This window comes from Lissotriton helveticus, chromosome 2_1, assembly GCF_964261635.1.
Source record: "Lissotriton helveticus chromosome 2_1, aLisHel1.1, whole genome shotgun sequence".
Taxonomy (NCBI): Eukaryota; Metazoa; Chordata; class Amphibia; order Caudata; family Salamandridae; genus Lissotriton; species Lissotriton helveticus.
Window position 1 is genome coordinate 2122444221 of NC_136059.1, and position 23061 is coordinate 2122467281.

The 23061-nt window shown below is 46.7% G+C and overlaps 1 protein-coding gene across 2 annotated transcripts in view; it reads left to right on the plus strand.

Annotated features, from left to right (window-relative positions):
* WDR17 (WD repeat domain 17) overlaps positions 1-23061 on the plus strand; it is a 953840-nt gene that overhangs the window by 626839 nt on the left and 303940 nt on the right. The window lies entirely within an intron of this gene.

Genomic DNA, 23061 nt, shown 5'->3' on the forward strand with positions numbered 1-23061 from the left:
CAGACTCTCTATTAAATTCATGGAAGTTTTTAGATCTCTTAGGAGGTCTGAATGGGATTGGGACATGATAAGAATATGGTCCAGGTAGATGATGAGACAGATACCCCTTTCCCTTACAATTGTAACAATACACTTCATGATCTTGGTGAAAAACCAAGGGGCAGAAGAGAGGCCGAAGGGTAGAGCTTGAAACTGGAATAGACGTTCCTTCCAAGCAAATTGAAGTAAAGCTTGGTGGTCTCTGTACATAGGGATGGTGAAGTAGGCATCCTTCAAGTCCAACTTGACTAGCCAGTCTCCTTCGAGAAGAAGATCCCTTAGAAGGTGGATACATTCCATTTTGAAATGACGATAAACCAGAAATTTGTTGACTTCTCGAAGGTTTATTACGGGTCTCCACCCTTTGTCTTTTTTCTGAACAAGAAACAGTGTGCTTATGAATCTTGCATCGGACCAGGGAACCTCCAGTATTGCGCCCTTTTTGAGCATAGAAATAATTTCTTCCTCCACGATCTTTTCTTGTTCCTCTGAAAGGACAAAGGGTTGGGGTAAACGCGTTTGGAAAGGGGCCTGTAAAAAGTCTATCTTGAAGCCCATAACGGTTTCTAGAACCCATGGATCCTGGGTGATTGAATCCCAAACATGATAAAACTGTTTTAGTCTGCCCCCTACTATGGGAGGGAAAGAAGAAGAAGGAGTAGTACATACTTGTAGAATTGGAGGTGTTGGGAGTACCACGACCTCTGGAACCTCGGTTTCTTGGACCTCTTCCTCTTTGGGGGAAGAAGGGTTGTCTAGGGGGTAGAAGCCTCTTCCAGTTCCCCTGAAGACCCCTTCTCCCGGCCTGACCAAAAAGGTTGGTGTTAAACACCCGTCTTAGGTTGTGTTGTGCCCTGTCAAGAGCAGTGAAGGTAGACACATATTTTCCAATCTCCTTGATTATATCTTGCCCGAAAAGAATGCCTTTAGGGTTTTGGGAGGGTTCCCTCTCTGCTATGTCTCCTAATTTAGAGTTCATTTTGTTTAAGATGGATCTCCTTCTTTCAATGTTTAAACTAGAATTAGCGTTGCCGAGGAGAACGACGGCTCTTCGGCTCCAACCTAGAATGAGATCAACATTTAAAGGGGTAGAGGAGAGGTGAGACTGTTCAGCCATGTCCAAGATTCTAACAAGTGGTCCTAAGACATCTAAGAGGCGGTCTTGACAGCCTTTAAGAGCTCTTTCTAGGCCTTTCCTAGGATCTCGCCCTAACTTGAATAGGAATTTGATAAGGTCTGGATCTAGGTTCGGAGTCTGACAGACTTTGTCCTCAATAGTAGGTCTTGGAGATTCAGATCTCATGGTGTTTCTCGAATCTCTATCTAGAAGGTTCCTTAACCAACATGTTACAAACTGGGAGACATGTTCCTGTGGGAACCACTTCGAACTATTAGGGCGTGAGATATTTAGGGGAGAGAACATCTCTTCTCCGATAGGGTTAAGAATAGTATTTTTAGAGGCTGGCTCTGGATCAGGTTGAGAATTAAAGTCATGTTGGACCTCATCTAGGTCGAAGACGAATTCGTCGGAGGGATCTCTGGAGGAGTCGCCATCATAAGAAGAGGAAGAGGAGTCAAGACCAATATTCTTATTTTGGTTAGCACTACTCCAAAGCGTGCCGCGAGGGACACCGTTCATATTTGTGGGCACCGATCAAGGGAGTGTCCCGAGGGACATCATGTTGAAGTGAGGCGCAGTGGCCTCCCATCCAAACTGAGGTGCTAGGACCTCCCGTACTCTGAGAGGTGCTAGGGCCTGTAGTACTTTCACAATGTTTTGTCTTTTTGGACCTCTTACCGTGTATAGAGGGAAGATCTTGAGAATCACACGGTCTCTTAGAGGACATGACTTCCTTCAGGGACGACATCATACAGGATTTAATCTCCTGTTGAAGGAATTTTTTAAGTGAATGGCCAATAGGCACAGGTGACCTAGCAGTAGCGTCATCTGAATCCATGTCGGACATGGTGTATTTGAAGGTCTTAGAGGGTATTGTGTGATATAAATCAAAGAATAATGAAACAATGTTATTAATAAAATTTAAATATTATAAACTCCTTCTCTCTCTTTTTTTTTAATTTAAATTAAGAATCTAAAAACTTTTTTTAATTTTTTTTTATATTTTATTTATGAAAAGGGGGGGTTTGGTAAGGAAGGCAAGAAGTCTATGGACTATGAATAGGAAGTTATTATTCTTATTATTTTGCTAATAAATTGGGATTTATGGTAAAGAAGGTTAAAATTTTGCAAATTGTGGAAATGGTAATGTGGGATATCGAAGTGGTAATGTGGGATATCGAAGAAGGCAGAGCGGGACCTCGAAAGGCAGACAGAGTATCTCCGGCGGCTGAAGCAGAGCAACTGACAAGTTATGAATGATCGCTCGAGCTCAGCCGCCGGAGAAAGAGGAAAGACGCTTAGGAGACGAGGCACGCAACGCGGGTGTTGCTAATGCCCGTTCCTTCAATTTGAAGCGTCTATCACCAAAGGAACAACGCGAGGCGGACGAAATGGATAGCGGAGAATACCGGTAAAATAGGAGCGCGAACGCGCGCTTGGCAGGGGGGGGGGACAACCATAAATTGGAAGTCCATAGGGAGAGGGGGGTGGGATGGGGAAACCAGCGCCATCCACGGAAAGAGGGTAAGGTTTGAAACCATGGTAAGAGACAAGGCAATAATGTAGTATGTTAGTGCTAAAATTTGACGAAAGGGCTATAAATAGCGCTAGAAAACAGCAAGATAAAGGTAGAAAACACAAGAAAATGTTTTAAATTAGCATGAATACATAAAATTTAAGCTTTAAGCCTAAAATAAGGATGAAAGTATTGAGAAGTAAGAAGTAGTGACTTATCTGCGGGCGAGCCGCTTTTAAAAGAGGCAGATCATCTCCTGGATACATCCTTTGTTGGCTGTTGTGTAAAGCGGTTCCATTCCATCCCCCCCTCTCCCTATGGACTTCCAATTTATGGTCGTCCCCCCTCTCACCCTGTGCATAAGCCCTTTTTTATCCTCCTCGAACGCGCGATCGCGCTGTTGCTTTTCCGATATTTACCCTTTGTTCGTTTTTGCACCGAAGTACACTGTCCGTTTTTTATCACAGAGGTCCGCTTGTAATTGAAGGAAAGGACATTGACAACACCCGCGTTGCGTGCATCCTTTCCAAAGCGACTTTCCTCTTTCTCCGGCAGCTGAGCTCGAGCGTTTCATAACCTGTCAGTTGCTCTGCTTCAGCCGGCGGAGATACCCTCTGCCTTGCGATTTTGCCTTTTTTTCGTCAGTTCTAGCCAAAACAAAGAAATCCCGATTTATTATTAACCCCAATTTCTCATCAACAATAGATAGATTTAATTGATCAGTAGTTTACAATAGAATAGGTTAGGAGAATATTAATTCTCAGCTCTTACTCCTTACTGAACCTACCTTACATATATATTAAAAAAAAAAGGAGTTCTTAGATTAGTTTTAAAATTTTAAATATAAAAAAAAAAAGAGGAGAGTACAGAGAGGAGAGGTTTTAATACTTATTCGTTATTATTAACATTGTTTCATCTCCTTGATTTAAATCGCTTATTACCCTCTGGGATCTTTAATACACCATGTCCGACATGGATTCGGATGACGCTACCTCAAGCTCACCTGAGCCTATTGGCAATTCACTTAAGAAATTCCTTCAACAGGAGATTAAATCCTGTATGGTATCGTCCCTGAAGGAAGTCATGTCCTCTAAGAGATCAGGTGATTCCCAAGATCTCCCCTCTATTCACGGTAAGAGGTCCAAAAAGACGAAACATTGTGAAAGCACTACAGGCCCTAGCGCCTCTCACAGTACGGGAGGGGCTGCTGTGAGTTGCTATTAAAGGATAATGCATAATGTAGCCTCCGGTCTTGTAATGAAATTTCATAATCCCGCCCACGGTTTGAGTTAACCTAAGTCTCGCCTTGGCCATCTGGAAACCCCACTCAAAGTGCTCTGATAGAGTAATACCCAGATCTCAAATATCCTCACCCTTTCCAGGAGTGTACCATTTAGGGAAGGATTTGGACTTGTGGTTTTGGGGGCATTGAAGACCATATATTTGATCTTAGTTAGGTTGATCTCCAAGCCCCTCATGTTACAGAACTCTGCAAAGCCATGAAGAGTGCGTTGTATACCTGTTGGCGATTTGGACAGTAGCAGGGTATCGTCCGCAAACATCAAAGTGGGTACCTTCCCCGAAACTAGCTTAGGGGGCGTCATTATCCTTGATGTTATTTAGGTGGTCTATGAGCCGTTAATAGAAAGACAAAATAGAGTGGGGGCGAGAACGCATCCCTTGCGTACCCCCTTTTTGACGGGGAAACGTGCAGAAAGTTCTCTGTGTTTTCCACATCTTACTTTGGCATAGTTCCCTAAATGAAGCCCCACTAGCACATTGAGGAGGGACTGTGGAATCTTAAGGTCACTTAGTACTTCCCAGAGTTTCTCTCTGGGTACAAGGTCAAAGGCAATTCAGAAATGAGCAAGACTAAGCTTAACTACTGGAACACAGCGGGAGGGACCTTCAATTTTGTAACCAATCCAGTACACTTAAGTTTCATTAATACACCTTTGTATTCATCACTATTACGAAAACATTACAACCACTGTCTTTGTGCTCACAGAGCATTTGGGGAGAGAAGATTCACCGGGGAACCTGTTTGGTGGAAGTAAATGCAGGAGTGGAAACAGAGACAGCATCATCATCCATTTTAGGCATCATGGAGTTTTCACCAAAATGTGGCAAATTAAGTCATGTTAATAAACACACTTCTAAATCTCCTATTAAACTCATTTCAACTGCATATAAATGTATTATTTGCATATTTGATTCAACATAAAAACATTGATAATCAATATCATTTGTTGCATAAAAATATGAACTTCAAAAACACTATAACAATTTGTATGCCTGTATCAGCATTGCCTTACTGGCACTTGTATGAATCACTAAAAATAATATGGATGCATCCTTTTTTAGTTATTTATTTTAATCTCCAGTTTGACTCCTTACCACAGTTACATGAACTGCTGATTTAAGCAACACAGGGGCATATTCACAATAAAGTGACGGAGAGTGGTGTTAGCCTTCCTGGCTTAGCAGCCTAGTGTCAGCGTATGCACCCTTGCGCAATAGTGCAATGGTGACTGCATTGAGGGGAAGATTGTTTATGTGCAGGAAGGTCTCCCTTCCTGCACATAAACAATCTCTAAATGACGTTTTGTAACTTTTATGTGTGCCGTTTAATGCGGCACACGTAGAAGTTGCAAAATGTCATTTTTTTATCGATTGTTTATGTGCTGGAAGAGTAACCTTCCAGCACATAACCAATCAATGACAATTTGCTGTTTCTGTATGTACTTCAGAACGCAGCACACATGGAAAAAGCAAAAACAAGGAGAAATAAAGCATTTCTCCTCATTTCGCCTGTTTAAGACCAGGTTTTCCCTAATATTAATTTTGGCGCTGCCTCCTATTCACGCCACTCTTGTAAATAGGGACCAGAGTCAAAATCAATGGGTGTTGGGGTGAAATGCCCACTGCGAACACCCATTGCCCTCTACTTTCACACTAAGTACAGCGTGAAAGGGTGCCTTATTTACAAGCAGCGTAAAGCCATGTTAATAAGACGAAGCCCCTATCGCCACCATAACGTCACTAAAAGTGACATTGTGGTGGCGACAGGGGCTTGTAAATGTGCCCCACTGTTTTGTATTAAATAGAGTGAACCTCCATTTAACACATTGTGGCCCACAGGTACTCATCAGCATAAATACCAGTCGTTTACTTCTATTGTCACAGCACTGAAAACCGATGATGATGCTTTTCACTGTTGTGACGTCACCAAGAGAAGTGCCCTTGCCTGAGTCCCCAAAAGCCCAAATGAAAAGTTTGATTTGTAGATGATGGGCTGCCCCATCTCACGTCTCTAGGGTCTGGGACATGAGGGTGGTGCTATTACACTGCAAACCTCTATACCTCCTGCCAGCCGCAAGTCTGCACAGGATCCATTGCTTACAGGGAAAACTTAATCCACATGCTTGGAGGAGCTTTTATTTTGGACATTTGCATAAACTCCAGCACTCCCCATTAAGGAGGAAGATTTAACATTTAAGCTCAAGTGGTGTACATTTAGATTCACTCACCTAAAGATTCATCACTTACATAAACGGTAATGGCTCACTGTTAGCTGCTGTTAGCACTGACCCTGCTGTCTGCTTTCTATAGTGAAGAGCATGGCAAAAAGCTGTGGAGATAAGCTTCAGAGGCTAATGAAGAGGGCAGCAGGACTCCTGGTATTGTAATAATAAAATGTTAATCAGACTGGGTGAGGGAGCTGATTGCCATGGAAAGTGAGGGAAGGCAGCATGATGCCAGGCATATTGTTTAAAACAATTGGAGTAGGCTGGGCACTGCTTTGGGTGGTCACGGAGGGTGAAATCAAACTAGATATCAACTTTTCAAAATATTTGTGTGGAAAAGTGATTAACTTCAATGATGAAAGAGAGTGGACATATGCTGGATATGCTTTTTTAAAGATGTGGCTGAGGGTGTTGGGGGGAGTGGCAAAATGTTATGTTTTGCTTTTTGAATATATTTGACAAGGTGGTGGTGATATCAGGGGTCATATTTAAGACCCTGTCACACAACGCAGTGCAGCTCCCAAAGTTGTTACAGTGCTCTGTGTGACAGGGAGAGAGGAGGAAAGTGCCATGTTTACATAAATATGGCACTCTCTCCCCCTCTCCTTAGCGATGGCGCACAAGCAGGCTGCTGAGCGCCCATGGCATCAATTCACCAAAATGCCAAGGGACATCACTCACATTTGACCTTTACTTTGACTCACACACAGATGCTTACATATACACACACATTCACACACTCCCGTCTAGATAAACACACTCAGCTCCAAGCATGCATACAAAATACATTTTGAAGCATTTTTTACGTATCTTAGCTGTCAGATAGGGTCATATTCCAGCTCATTATACTCTATTTGTTATTATTCTAATACTGAATATATCATTCACTATGTTTGTAATAAATAAAAAGAAATTGACAGAAACTTGGAAAATGGAGCTCCAACCGACCTCTAAAAAAGTTGAGCTGCTCTTGTGTTCCAGGCACTGATTTTACCAACTCTGAGGTCAGGGGTCACAAAGACAGTGCCAGGGGTAGCAAGGGGCAAGCCAGGGGTCGTAGACGTCCATGCGAGCGCCATGCACACAACTTTGCACCATAGAGCAAGGGTGTCTGTGTGTGTCTAGCACAGCTTTTTTACTGAAAGGGTACCCTTTCAGTAGAAAATATTATGCCTAGACAAACTGTAAAATATTTCCTACTTTGTATGTGTGCTGTACAGTGCAGCACACATGCAAATTTGGAATTGAAGGAGAAATACAATTATTTGTCTTTTTAACACTGGTTTCAAAGTGGTATTACTTTTGTCAATTATGCACACAGTACAGATTGCAGAGCCCACTACCCCTCACTCCTTCCGACTTCCTCTTCCAAGCCGAGGCCTCAAACTTTCATGAGCTTATAAACCCTTTCATGCTGACCACCAAAGTGGTTACACAAGCATCTGCTGCAGTGTGTTGCTCAATTCATCACAGTGACTTGATGTAGCAGAACCAAGTTCAAGTCTCAGCCAGAGGCTCGGTACCCTGTGATTCTGGGCAGATAACCGCCCTCCTCTCCTGTGTGCCTGCAGAGGTACTTATTTTTAATTATATTCAGTAAATAACTTAATCTCCCTATGCCATTCCCCCACCACCCTCACGCCACTGCTTGCATTTTATTGCATCTTCTTTAATCTCCCCATGCCATCCCTCCACCACCTTCCGCCCGTCATTGCTTGTTTGATTGGTTACGAAGTGCTATCATATTCTGTGGTTCTCTTTGATAGAGGTTATTTTACATATGCACTGACATTCTAACGTAGTAGAGCCTGAACAGAAACACTATATATTATGTTCATTACCTTGTTGATTGTGTACCAGAAGAAGATGCCTTGGTCCAGGTACAGTATATTTTCTTTCCTCTAACTTTCTTCGCTACATTGCAGGTTATTGTCGAAACGTATTTGTCAAGATTTTTTTTTTAATACACCTCTTAGTGGATCCCAGATGTTGGCATGCATGTTTGCGTAACTGGAGACCCTCCAACCCAAGTGTGCTCCTAGATAAAAGTTAATGTATTATTTAATCTAAAATTCAAGCACATTCGATCATGTTTTCTTGGGTGAAAAATATTTCACAGACTTTATTAGTGTCACTAGCATTGTCATGGGACCACACAAAGGACAACCAATGTTCCCCAATACTACACTGCAGCACCCCTACTATTGTGGGATGACCTAACCCTGCTTTCCTGCGTGACTGAGACTTGCAGACTTGGACAAGTCTCCCTCCTCATCGGTGCTACTGGCTCCATCGCCATGCAGCTTCCTGCCCAGTACGACCAGATGCTAGGCAACCCGCCGGTCGCCATTTTCTTTAGTCTACGTCACTAGCGATTCGCCAGCCGACTTGCAGATTTGATTCCTACACACCAATCCTTGACATACAAGTCCCACCTTGCTATGACATTATAAGAGCAGATAGCCCAATCATACCGGGTGGAGGCACTGCCTGCATACATTGCAGTAAACTTGCAGTGAGTCAGTTACTAACCACCGAGCTATCCTCTTGTGAATACCTATGCCTAAAAATTGCGAGTAACAACAGACCACTATGCACACTGCATCTGATATACCACCCACCAGGTGGCAACCTATCATTCATCGAACAAATTATGGAAATCATCACTGTCAAAGTAGGGCATCTCTACACCCACATCTTCCTCCGAGATTTCAACCTAACGAACGACCCATATGACCCCTCAGTTAACAGCCTAAAAACCTTCCTAGTGGACCACAACCTAAACCAAATCCCCAACAGCCCTACGTACAACCTGGGTGCAACCTTGGATCTAGTCATTGCTAGGACAAACTCCATTCAACTTGAATCTATTGTCGCATGTGACTGGAAGGACCATCACTGCATCACCTTCCTCACCACTGAATCAGTGAAGACACCTAAACCTCAACTTAAAGAACCCAGGCACTGGAAAAAGGAACACTCATGACATAAACCGCAATGGTCTGACATCTCTCAGCAATAAAATCTTGCCTCCTCCGGTGGTCATGTCAGATGTGCATGACCTTATAAACCACTAGAACAACTCCATGACCATCTTTCTTGACACAATTGCGCCCTTACAGCTAAAAAAAGACTGTCCACTAAAGACTCCAAACTATGGTACAACGGGAGCCTAAACGAAGAAAGACTCGGTCTAAGACTGGGCAAACAAGTGTGGAGATCTTCACCGTTCCTAGAACACCCTAAGATCACTGAGGAGCAACTACAACAAACGCATCAGAAACTCAAAAGCAAATTTCTTTAGAGTTCAACTAGACAAGGGCAGAAATCGCCCCAAAAAACTGTTCTAAATTGTCAAACACCAATCCATTAAAAAAAACTAACCCCTTCACAATTGGTTCTAATCCACAGCCAAACTGCAATGAATTTGCCTCCTTCTTCCTTGGAAAGACAAAAAAGATTGAAAGGTATCTCCTCACAGCAATAGAGCACCGACAGATGATACCTGCAAATAGCCCCCGCCCACCTCTGATCGCACAGCCCACAGACCTACCAGGACTCACCCTCAAAAACAACACGTTGTGGAACACATTCAAAACCTTTGATGAAAATACCATTCCTAATATCTTAACAACACTTAAACCTTCAAACCACTTATGCGACCTACTACCATCTAACTTCTTCAAGGAGATTAAAGCGTCTTTATTCCCGTTCTGGACAAAGATAGTGAATGCTGGGGGGCGTGGCTAGCGGCCGTCGAGAATGGCTGCCGCCCAAGTTAGCTCCCATTTCCCCGACGTCTATCCTGCCCTATCCTGTGCCATCGACGGTGGTAAACTGTACTACGACGACTGTGCCTCATTCCTGCCCCCCCTGGAGAAGTGTGGGCTGGTCGTTTCGTCCTGTGTGATCCAGAGCAGTAATGGCGGCTCCCTAGCGTGGATCGGAAGACGGGACAGCCTCCGAGGCGGGAAGTCGGTCGGGCCCGGTGCAATCCAGTGGGAGTCCAAGGAGGCCCCTTGCGCAGGGGGTGGATTGGTGGTGCCTCTGATAGCGACTGAGGAAGGAAACGACCTTCGGGGCCTGGAACTCTTGCCGCGCTGCAACCATCTCTGCGGCCTGGCAGCGACAGAAGTGTGGTGACCCGGTTGAGTGCCGAGGTGTTGTGAGGATCCAGCTGGGTGCCTCAGACGCCCTTGGCTGCCGCAACCGAGGTTGGAGGTCCACCGGGGGGAAAGAGCGCCGAGGCCCACCAGGCGCTGGTTTAGGCACAGAGGGATACATTGAGACCCCGGCTTACCGCCTACATGAGAAAAATACATAGAGACTGGCGCCAGAGCAGGGGCGCTAAATGTTGAGGCTAGTGTCCTGCTAGTGGGTACAGGGCGCCCATAGAAGGCTGGTGAGTGGACTCCGGTGATGAAATATCGGCTGGCAACCTTAAGTGTGCACCGTTCGGCAACCCTGCTGCGCGCGAGGCCCTGAGGGCCGGCTGAAGTGGTGGAAATGGGCGTCCGTGGCTGATCCCTAGGCCTGAGTATGCAGTTGAGGTCATGACAGGATGGCCTTCTGAACAGATATTCTGACTGGAGTTGGCCTTATAGAAGGGACCCGATGTACGGTTCAGGCCGACAGTGATACACAGAAGTGACTTCGGGCCTACACCGGGGGTAAAAGCCTTGACAAGAGGTGGCAGATGATGGCAACGAGGGGCGCTTGAGGCTGGAGGTGATTGGCCCCAATGGCTCCCTGAAACTGGACTGCATTGGGGCAGTGGGTCACTGCTATCTCCTGTGAGGCCGCAGTACTGGTAACGCATATATGATATGGTAGATTTTGAAGGGGGGCGCAGTGACTCCTGAAACGTTCCCAAAATGATCACAGACAGGTTGGGGCTGCGGGGGCTGAACCTAGGCTGTATTCTGAACCTAGGCTGACCTGTCGGAGAGAGCTCCAGCCCGAAGCGGGATACTGTAATAGATTGACACAAAAAGAGTGCGGAGACGCCTCCTGAGGAGAATTGGTGCAGGCAACTACACCATATCGACGGAAGTTGCGACAAGTGCGGAAGTCCAACCTGGATGCTCTGTGTTTTGGGGCCGCAGTAACCAGGCGGCAACTTCAGAAGTGATACACACGAACTTAGTCACTCTCACCAACGACTTGTGACTGCTCTTCCAGTGCTGCCCAGGGTTCTCACCTAGTCGGCCTATTTACTAACGAACTTCCATGGCGACAGGAGGGAAGGGACCTAAGGCAAATGCCCAAAAGCAGCTGGCCAAATTCGCATGGTCCAAAGCGGGAGAAAAGGGTGATTCGCCACAGTCGGAGAAAGATGGAGGGGTGGCTGCCTCTAAACAAGGACCGGAGCCAACCCTACACAATGTCATGGCGGCTATTAACGAAGTGCGTGCTTCAGTGGACTCGGTCTCTCTAATTAGGGCGGACTTCCGGAAGATGGACGAGAAAGTCAAGGAGCTCAAGATAGTGACTAGCGCCCTACAGATGAACACGTCGGAACTTCAAACGCAGATGCTCAAAATGCAGAAGAAGCAGGAGAGGATGTCACAGCAGCTCTATGATTACAAAGGCCGGGCCCGGCGGAATAACATCCGTATCTTAGGGGTTCCGGAAAGAACGGGGTTGCCGGCAGCAGACTTATATGTAGAAGACCTCATCACGAAACACCTAAAGCCTAAGACTCTGTGCAGATACTTTTCCATTGAAAGAGCCCATAGAGTACCAGGAGGTATACCAAAACCGGGAGCACCCCTGAGGCCCCTAATTGCTCGAGTGTTCAATTATCGAGATAGCGACATTATCCTGCAGACAGGGAGATCCAATCCCCCGCTGAAAATAGATAACTACGAGGTGGCCTTTTTTCCTGATTTCACGGCCAAGGTCCAGGCCCAACGTCACATCTTTCAGGCGGTGAAGAAGGAACCGCGAGACTGGGAGGTGAAATACGCAATGCTCTTTCCTGCAAGGCTGAGGGTGGAGTCGGATGGCAATTCGTGTTTTTTTTGACTCGCCGGAGGCAGTCTGGGACTGGGTGGAAGGTTGGAGCACGGTGGGAAGCCAAAGACGTGATCGCTCTGGAAGGACTAACCAACACAGAGGTATCCATGTGGACGCTGCAAAGAATGGCCCAGCGGAGGAAGAGAGTCAGTCGAAGGAGCAGGAGTGATGACCCTTGGCTTTACTGATGGAGAGCCGGTGCCCAACTGAAAGCGAAGTAGCGGGGAATGGGTGAGGGGTTGATATACCCATCGATGCGCGACTTACAATTGGGGACCTAGTGCAAGGGTTCAGTTTGATGGGTTCAAATGATGTGTTCTGAACGGGACTATACAATACAAACTGTGGATGGCTAAATTGTGATGTGTGCAGGCGGGTATGGGAGTTGAACACCCGTGCATTTTCAGCATTTCGGGGGGGAGAGAGGCAGTCTGCCATGTTCGGGAGTGGGTAGTTCAAAATCCAGAGGCAGGGGGACAGGGAGGGGGGCGGAGGTTGAGGTGTTGGGGGAAGGGGGGTGTTTGACAGTACATTGTTTTATGGACCAGGGCGGTGGGGTGGGGGGAGGGAACCAGTGGGTCTGGAAATTGTGGATGTTTCTTTCTTGATTGTTTTATTGGTAGGCACTGTGATACTGTGATTCAAAAGCGCAAAGTAGCCATATTGAACACTGGACGGCAACTTTTGAGTGGGCGGGTTCATGTTTTTTCTCCATTTGCGATCATCCGAGTACTGGGGAACTGTGTGATGCATAACTATGGGGGGATAGGTACCGAACGCTTTCTATAATGACCTGGAATGTCAATGGTGTAGGTGATGAGATTAAACGAGGGATTATGCAACAGTACCTAAAAAGACATTCACCTGATGTGGTCTTGCTGCAAGAAATGCATCTCTTGGGCCAGAAATCCAAGGCCCTCACTAGGTGCGGATACAAACTTCTAGTGCATGCGGACTACACCACAGGCTTGAGGGGGACGGCCATATTGGTAAAAAAAAGTACGCCCCTTATTGTTCATAAGAAATGGGCAGATACGGGGGCGCTTCGCAGGGGCAGAGGCCCAGTGGGATTGAAGAGACATCAACGTATTCTCAGTATATTTACCGCCCGCTCTGGGCAAGGCAGCACTGGAGGACCTGGGAAGTAGGCTGACGGGACTCCGGGAGGGCACACTGATCATGGGGGGAGACTATAGCATGACATTAGACGACGCTGTCGATCGCCATCCACCGAAGTCTAGAGAGAAATCTAACGACCTGATGGCTGATTTGGCGAAGGCACGAGGTTTGACAGACGTAGGACGTGCGCTTCAACCAGCTGGTAAATACTACACGTACTTCTCTAATGTCCACCGTAGTTTATCCCGTATTGATTACTTCCTCACACACCTTTCCTCGACAGGTAACTTCCCCCAGTACAAAGTTTGACCCAGAGGCAAATCGGACCATTCCCCAGTCTGGATGGAATATACGCACTGGGAACGGCAGGCACGCACCATTATTGGTCTTAACCCATGGCTCCTACACATACCGGGTATTAGGGAGGAACTCCGCACACAATCAGAGAACTATTTTACTGAAAACGTGGGCTTGGTTGACTCCACACAAATAATCTGGGAAGCATACAAGGTAGTTCTTAAGGGGCAAGCTCTGTCACTGAAGCCGGGATATATCGCCAAAATGCGTGAACTCCTGGTCCAGGTGGAGTCTGACCTCCTCGAACTGGAGAGGGAACATGTACAAAATCCCTCACCAGACATGAGTCATAGACTCCTACTGAAACAAGATGAATACAGGATAAAAACCAGGGAACTTATGGTGGCTAAATATCGTGCCACCCAGCACAGACTCAATGAACTAGGGGATAGGGCTGGCAGGACATTGGCGTGGTTAGAAAGATGAGAGCAGGGATCCAGATGGGTACATAAACTGACAACACCGGGGTGAAACAGTGATGCATCCACAAGCAATAGCGAAGGAGTTCGCTGATCATTTTGAAAAGGTGTACTCTCCCGCTACACATTACACGGCTGAGGACTCCTGTCAGCTCCTCCAGGACAGTGACGTGCCCGGCCTCTCGCGTAAGGAACGGAGGACCTTGGAGGCAGACCTCTCAAACGAAGAAATACGCAAGGCTTTTGTACAGATTAAGTCCGGAAAGGTGATGTGTCCTAACGGCATTCCAGTAGAGTTTTGGGACGCCACTGCCTCTCTGACTGTGCACACTTGATAGCCATGTATGAGGAGAGCCTGGAAGTGAGTAGGCTACCAGTGGATCGGCGACTAGCCACCATTATGGTCATCCACTAGCAGGGTAAACCAGCAGATAATTGCGGCTCCTATAGGCCAATTTAGCTGATTAACGTGGAGGCAAAGGTGTTGGCAAAAGTCCTGGCGAATAGATTGGTGACAGTTATTACATCACTGGTCCACACGGACCAATCTGGATTTATGCCAGGCAGGAATACGGCCCTTAATATATGGCGTCTACACAATGTGATGGCTCGTAGGAAATATATTTAGGAGGACGCGGCGGTGCTATCTCTCGACGCCTCAATGGCGTTCGACTCCATCGAATGGCCGTATCTGTTCGAGGTCCTAGAAAAGGTGTGATTGGGCCCTAAATTCATAGCCTGGGTAAAGCTTCTATATACCGGAGTGCTGGGAAAGGTGAGAGTTAACAGCTATACATCCCGGACATTTGAGTTACGGAGGGGTACTCGGCAGGGATGCCCGCTCTCCCCGCTGATATTTTCTCTTATGCTTGAGCCTCTTGCAGCCTGGGTGCGCAGGGACTTGATGGTGCGAGGGATGAGCCGGGCCGCTGAAGTGGAGGATCATATATCCTTTTATGCGGACGACATACTGTTATATCTAGCATCCCCATACAAATCGATCAGAGTAGTGTTGGACATATTCCCAAATTTTGGCAAGTATTCGGAATATGCGATCAACTGCCACAAGTCCGTACTGTTTATATTGAGGGGCCAAGTTCCCCCACTTCCGGCAGACTGCACTATACCGGTGGCGACGGAGGGGTTTCGCTATTTGGGGATGTGTGTCACATCAGACCCAGCTTGTTTTTACAGCTCCAATCTGGCCCCCGCTTTGGCTAGGTTATGAGTAGATGTGAAGTATTGGAGGTCCCTGCCTTTAACACTGGTGGGGCGGGCCGCACTCTTTAAAATGCTGGCCCTCCCTCGCTTTCTTTATATACTACATAACTGTCCTCATAGAGTCCCAGACTCGTATTTTATAGCAGTTGAAGGTGAGATTCGTACGCTGCTGTGGGATGGGAGGGCCTCCAGGAACGCACTGCAGAAATTAACAAAAGGCTGGTACGACGGAGGCATAGCACTCCCTGACCTACAGCGTTATTACTGGGCGGCTCAATTGGTGACTGTTAACTACTGGATGCATCATCCCCCCGGACGACCCAGCATATGCTCCTGATTGTTACCAAAGTGATCACTCCAGATATCTGGGGGCCCTATACTCTACTGATAGGAAGAATAGGGAGAGGTTCTTCGGACCTACCCAACATACACTTTAAATTTGGCGTATAGCTACTTCCCGGCTGGGGTGAACAGGCGTCCTCTCGCAGGCCACACCGTTGTGGTTCACCCAGAAGCTGGGCATGATGTGCTATTAGCCCGGATTTGATAAGTGGGACCTCATTGGGGTCTCAGCGGTGAAAGACCTGGTTAAGAAGGGAGCACTTCACATTTGATGATCTCCAGAGGCAATACCATCTGGCACAGGAGAAATATACAGGTATTTACAGATTAGACATGCAATACAGGCAGCGTTCCTGTCTCTCAAAGATATACCAGAATCAACACCACTGGAGGACCGTCTACTAGACGGACCTCTCAGTTCAAAGGCAATATCTCTAACTCATAAGACGTTGAGTAATAACCTACCAGACACCGTTCTGAAGCTCAGGGAGCGGTGGCAAGACAACTTAGGTCCTATAGATGACAAGGACTAGCAAACGGCTCTTATGTCCCCTCGGGAAGCGGCCATCACACAGAGATTCAGGCTGATTCAGCTTAGGATACTCCACTGATCATACATCACAGGGAAAGTTTTGGCGAGGATAGGGGCAAGAACTGACGACCTTTGTATGAAGGGGTGTGGACAACAGGCCACATTTTACCATATCTTGTGGAGTGTCCCAAAGATACGTGCCCTATGGGAGGGAGCATCAGGACACATACTAACAGCCCTGGGAAAGGACATAGTATTAAAACCACAACTGTGGAGCTTATGGGAGGCGACTGATCTCATGGAAGTTGAACAGCAATTTACAACACTGGGATACACGTTGGTGAAATAAGAGCTGGCTAGAGGATGGGGGGAGAGAACCCACCACTCATCACCCTGTGGGCTAAAGAAATGGATAGATGCATGCTGGCAGAGACTGAGGTTTTTAAGACTCGGGGTGCCCCAAGAAATGGGATAGGAAGTGGTCGCATTGGAATGCATATCGAGGGGAGCCATGTGTGTCACCTACTGATGAAATGGAGATGCATAGACAAACGGGAAGTGAGGGAAATGTTCAATATGCAATGAGAATTAATGTCTGCTCAGTTATTACGTTGATTATCTTGAAAATGTCGTTTGATCATGTATGTATGGCTGTGATTGAAACTAATAAACAAACTTAACAAAAAAAAAAGATAGTGAATGCTTTACTACTTCACGGGGCTAAACCAGACTACCCAAAATCAGAGCAATTAATCCCCATTGTAAAAAAAACTCTCAGTAGATCACTCAAACCCAAATAACTTCGGTCTAATCTTCAAGCTTCCTGGAGAAATGGATACATACCCAACTATGCAATCACATAAATCAGTTATTGACCAATTCCAATCCGGTTTCCGTCATGGTCACAGCACGGAAACAGTCCTGACACACATAGTTGACGACATGCTTAAAATGCTAGATCAGAATGCATCTTGCCTCCTTATCCTCTTGGACATCTCCTCATCCTTTGATACGGTCAAACATGACAGCCTACTTGACATACTTGTCTTTCTTACTTACTTACTTATCTTGGGTCTAAACTGGTTTGCCTTGTTTCTACATAATAGAACTAAAAAAAATATAATTTAGCCAGTCCCAGTCCAATACCACTCTGGTCACTTTAGGAGTCCCACAGGGATCCACCGTATCAGCTGCACTCTTCAACCTGTTCATTGAGCCTTTAGCCGAAATTCAGAAATTCTCTGACCTCAAATACCACATGTATACTGATGACACCCAACTGTATCAAAAAATCTCCTCCCCTGAAGATATCGTCTACTCCACACAACTTTGCAAAAAACCCAAAACTGGCTGCCCAGAAACCACCTTAAACTCCACTTGCTCAAAACAGAATTCCTCTTACTCGTCTCACAAAATGATCCCTCGACATCAAAGATTGGATGAAACATTTAACAGCCTTCAATTGCCTTCCACATGTTATATATTCTACAAGATCAGTGGGATAAACACTTAACAAGAATCTCATCATGCAGGAACACATAAGCTCAGCAACCAAAGGAGCCAACCTTCAAATGAACGTTCTAAGAAAAACAAAACCCTTCCTCCCCTTCGATGACCCCAAAACAGCTGTGGGAGTGCTGCCCTATGTGGCCTGCCAAGATCCAAGGTGGCTCTCTTATGGCATTCCTTAATTCTGCTGCAAGGCTCATCACAGGATCTAAGAGAAACAAGTACATCACTCCCGATCTGAAGGCAATAAACTTAATGCCAACCGTTGTGCGGGCGCACCAAAGGCAAGCGTGTCTGCACCTGTTCGTGCCCCGACCGCACCCAGTACCAGAGCCTCTGGTTGACCGACTGTCCACCAATGAATGGACCTAGATGCCACAGCACACTCTGCCGTTACCTGCAGATTTCACCTGCCTCCACTGCAACTTCACCTGCGACTTGATGGAACCACAAACCCCTACATAGACCAGTGACCATCAGTCCGAACTTCAATACATGCTACTCAATGTCCGCTCCCTGACCAAGCATGCCATTGAACTCTGGGACACCATCACCACCACTAGCCCAGACGTAGTGTTCCTCTTAGAGACCTGGCTCCAGGACCCCTCAACCCCCAACATAGCCACCACCACTGCAACTCGCTACAAATTGGCACACAAGAACCGGCTAGGCAGACCTGGAGGAGGAATAGCCATCATCCACAAGGACACAATCAGGCTCACCACCTCCAGCGAGCCACCCCTCTCCCGACATGGAACACCTCAACTTCCACCTGCATGCCAACTTCAATTTAACTGTCAGAGGTACCCTCGCCTACAGACAACCAGGACCCCGACCCCCATTCTGCAAAACCATCTCTGAAATCATCACCCCACTCGCCTTGGAATCCAGACATTACCTCTTCCTCGGCGACCTCAACCTCCAGCTCAAATCCCCTCAGATACCAACTCAGCCATCCTGCTTGACTCCAAGGACAACCTGGTCCTCAAACAGATAGTCACCGAGCCCACACACATTGACGGCCACATCCTTGACCCTATTTTCATGTCCAGCGACAAGAACCAGTTCAGCCACACAACCGAGCTCACCTGAGCGGACCACAACATCATCCATTTCACAATTGCTGTTGCCCATCAGGCAACCATAACACCGCCTCCCATACTAGCACACCTTTACTGAATCCCTATTGACAAACACCCTCAACAGCAACAGGCTCCACACACTAGACAACGTCAATCAAGCCGCTCCCCACCTATCTGAATGGATCACCACCAACACCGACATGATCGCTCCCATCAAAAGAACCAACAAGCACGCCAACTGGTTCACCCATGAACCGAAGCTAAGAAATGCTAATGCAAACCTCTGGAGAGACTCTGGCCCACCAGCAGGTACCCTTTCAACCACACAGCCTTCAAGACAGCCCTTAAATCCTACCACCATGCCATGAGAAAAGCAAAGAAAGTCACATTCGCCACGCGCCTTCAGTTGACCAACCACACCAAGGAACTTTTCCGCATCTTCAGAGAACTCTTCTCCCCAGACGCCAAAAACTTCATTCAGCCCTCCCAGTCCCTTTGCAACGCACATGCCGACTTCTTTCACAACATTGCAAACAACTGCAAAAACTTTGAACCCCAACCACCGGTGCCGGACCTCCTCGCTCCTCCCACCAACCTCCCGCCCAACATCCTGGCCAACTGAACACCTCTCTGCACCAAAACCGAAACATCCATCATGTCCTCAGTCCACTTCAGCGCTCCAACTGACCCCTGCCCCACCACCTCTTCAATCTCAGACACAAAGAAATCTGACCCCCGCTCCCACCAGCATCACCAATTCGGCGTTCAGTTCCTCCACCTTCCCTGAAACCTGGAAGCACGCAGAAGTCAAATCCACAGCTGACCCATCCGACTTCAAAAACTACCACCCCATCTTGTTCCTCCCCTTCCCAGTTAAGGTACTGGATATAGCCGTAAACCATCAACTCACCAACTACCTTATTCTAACTGCCTGCTTGAACCCTCCCAATCCGGTTTCCGGTCAAACCACAGCTAAGAAACTACCCTCTCAGCCACCACAGACAATGCCAGAGCCATCCTTGACCACAGTAAGCCAGCATCCCTGATCCTCCTCGACCTGTTAGCGGCCTTTGACACTGTCTCCCACCACCTCCTCATCCAAAGACTTCCCCACATTGGCATCTATAGCAATCCACCCAAGCTGCTATCCTCATTCCTCACCGGACACACTAAAGAGAATACGTCTCCCGTCATACACCTCCGACCCCAAGAGCATCATCTGCAGCGTACCCCAGGGCTCCTCACTCAGCCCCACATTGTTCAACATGCACATGACGCCTCTGGCACCCATTGCTTGCAGCCATGGTCTCAACATCATCTCCGGCGCCGACTACACACAGCTCATACTCTCAATTCACTGAAGACACAGACACCACCAGAGCAAACTTCCAGAACGCCATGACTGCCATTGCTGACTGGTTTAGACTCAACACCGCTAAAACAAAAGTTCCTCCTCACCATGGGACGACTCCTGGTGGCCCTCCACCCTCAGATCAGCAACCACTATCTACGCCTGAAAACTCATCTGTCTTGCTTCGTACTTCCAGATAATCCAGAAAACCACTCTCCCACACGGTGGCTCAAATACGACAAAGCAATACACAAAACACAACACCCCCTGGAAAGGGATTTCACTTTATAAATGAAGCTCACCAAAGACTGTTCTCAGAATAAGGCTTGGGTTTTATTTATGCTTTGCTCTCTAACAGAAAGGCTTTTCCAGATGGCAAATGTACATTCAAATTTATATAGAGATATATATATTCAAGCAATAACAACACACTTGGTAAATGCAGAATGATATATACACTAAATATATTAGATGATTACCTTGGATGTGCACACAGACTCTCACACATCACAAAATCAATATTCAAAGAAAACACCTGAGATGATTATAGCCATTAGAATGACTGTTATAGCCACTGGAAACTGAATGTGCACGCAAACATCCATACATTACAATGACAATACTCATAAATCAAAACGTCACCTGGTGCAATCTTCATCCTGGCCCACTTCAGACTGGGAGATTCCTAGCCGGGGTCAGGAGACTCAGCAACCAGATGCCTGCACTGACGATGTGTCCACTGTTCAGGCTCGAAATACCGGTTTCTAAGTCAATAAGCCTCAGCTTTATAGTCTCATAACACACTAGAAGGTTCCGAGAGGATTTCCCTTGCGCCAAGGGAAATACTGTAGTTGGCCACTTGCCATGCAAACATTCCAAGGCAAAGGAGTTCTCACGTTCCTTCTGCATTTTCATGTGTCCCATCCTTTATCTTGACGAAGCTTACTAAAGTCTCTGGCAGTACATGCAGCAATAAAAATCAACCTTGAACGTGAGTAACCAAAACAACTTGAGTAATTTGGGGGCCAGCCTCTGTGAGCAAAAAGCTCAAGCAAGACAGAGTCAGAATTCAAGATGACATGAGGACATGTTAAAGCCTATAGTAAGAACTTCATAATACGTCCCAATGTACAACACAATGCACATTTGTGCACCACTGCCTATAGCATCACATACTTCCTCTCTCAATGTACAACACAATGCACATTTGAGCACCACTGCTCATAACACTGCACTTCGAGACCAAAAAGTACATTCCACACCTCTCTCTTTCATGCTTTCAAATGCACATCCCACACATTCTCTTCTTGGCAAGCTGTTATAATCTGTGACAGCTCCCACATTAAAACTATGAGAGATACAAAAGAAATCTTCAAGGAAAACAAAGCACATGCAGGGAAAAATGTTGTACATTCAGGCTAGGGTGAAATAAAACAATGATGGTAGTCAAAGGTCATCACATGGTTTCAAACCATAGGAGTGCCTCTAGCACTACATCATCATCAACAGTGACCTCTACATGAGACACCAAGTCAACTCGGTGGCCTCCAACTGCTTTAATACCCTCAGAATGCTCTCCGAAATCTTCAGACAACCAACACCAGAAAAACGATCACTCATGCCCTTATCACCAGTGGACTTGACTACAGGAACACTCTCTATGCTGGAACAACCACCATCCTCCTCAAGCGCCTCTAAACAATCCAGAACACAGCAGCTAGAATCACCCTGGACCTACACAGATGTTCTCACATCACCTCCCACCTCTGTAGCCTGAACTGCCTCCCCGTCAGGAAGAGATGCCTACAAAGCCCTCCACAACACAGGCCCGAAATACCTGAACTCACGCCTGACCTTCCACCTGCCCACTAGACACCTGCAGTCTGCCTCCCTGGCCCTCACCACCATCCACTCCATCCATCATACCCAAGCCAGAGAACGCTCCTTCTCTCACCTCGCAGCCAAAGCCTGGAACAACCTCCCCATCCACTGCCGAGCCTCATACTAACTCACTGATTTTAGGCGTGGACCCAAGCCCTGGCTGTTTGAGTAGGTCCTCCTCACGCAGCATCTGGATACCCCTCAGGGTGACAAGTGCGCTCTACAAATTGATTGATTGTAGTTCAGAGAGTTCTCAAGCAATGCCAATGCACCTCAATCTTAGCCTGAAGTCACCCCAACCATTTTAGATCGGAGACTTCAGAGCCCTCTCAGTGTACGTCATTCCTGTTTTATAGCATGGTTGAGGGACGACAAAAAACTCACTGAGTGTGCTTCAATGCTGTCCTACAGCCCCATTTGTTTCTAGTTTTTAGACCATGCATCCTTTAAGGCACGTCCCTTATTATATGCAACAGTCCTGCAGACATTCACATTACATGTTATTGTCCTAAGCAATCCGATTGCACATGTACTGAACCCCTGAATCAGCCCTGCAAAGTACTCCACCCTTGACCTACACCATAACTTGCAGCCTCGCTGCTTTTGTAGCAGGTCGAACACTTAGCTCTATTCATCTGCCATCATCTCAACACGGAACACGTCTGCTATGCTGATGCTGGAATCAATACATATCTTTGCCAGCGGATCTGTATCTAATCATAGTCCCCTATATTTTAGACTGGGCAGAGAGTGATGTATTTCAAAGTGTTCACAAATATGCACTCAGCTGTATTTGCTACAACACTGAGAACTATGTGCAACACTGTCCAAGAAAGCCACACATGACTTTAAGCGCTGCTGGACAAATCGGATGGGGTAGAGCCACTCTTCAACGATGCACCCCAATCTTGGCCATCAGCACTCCTACTAGTCTAGTGCTAAGACCAGGTCCCCCTCACACACACAACTCTACGGATGCACCTCCATCTTGACCAGTAGCTCTATGCTAAAGTTAATCTGATTACAAC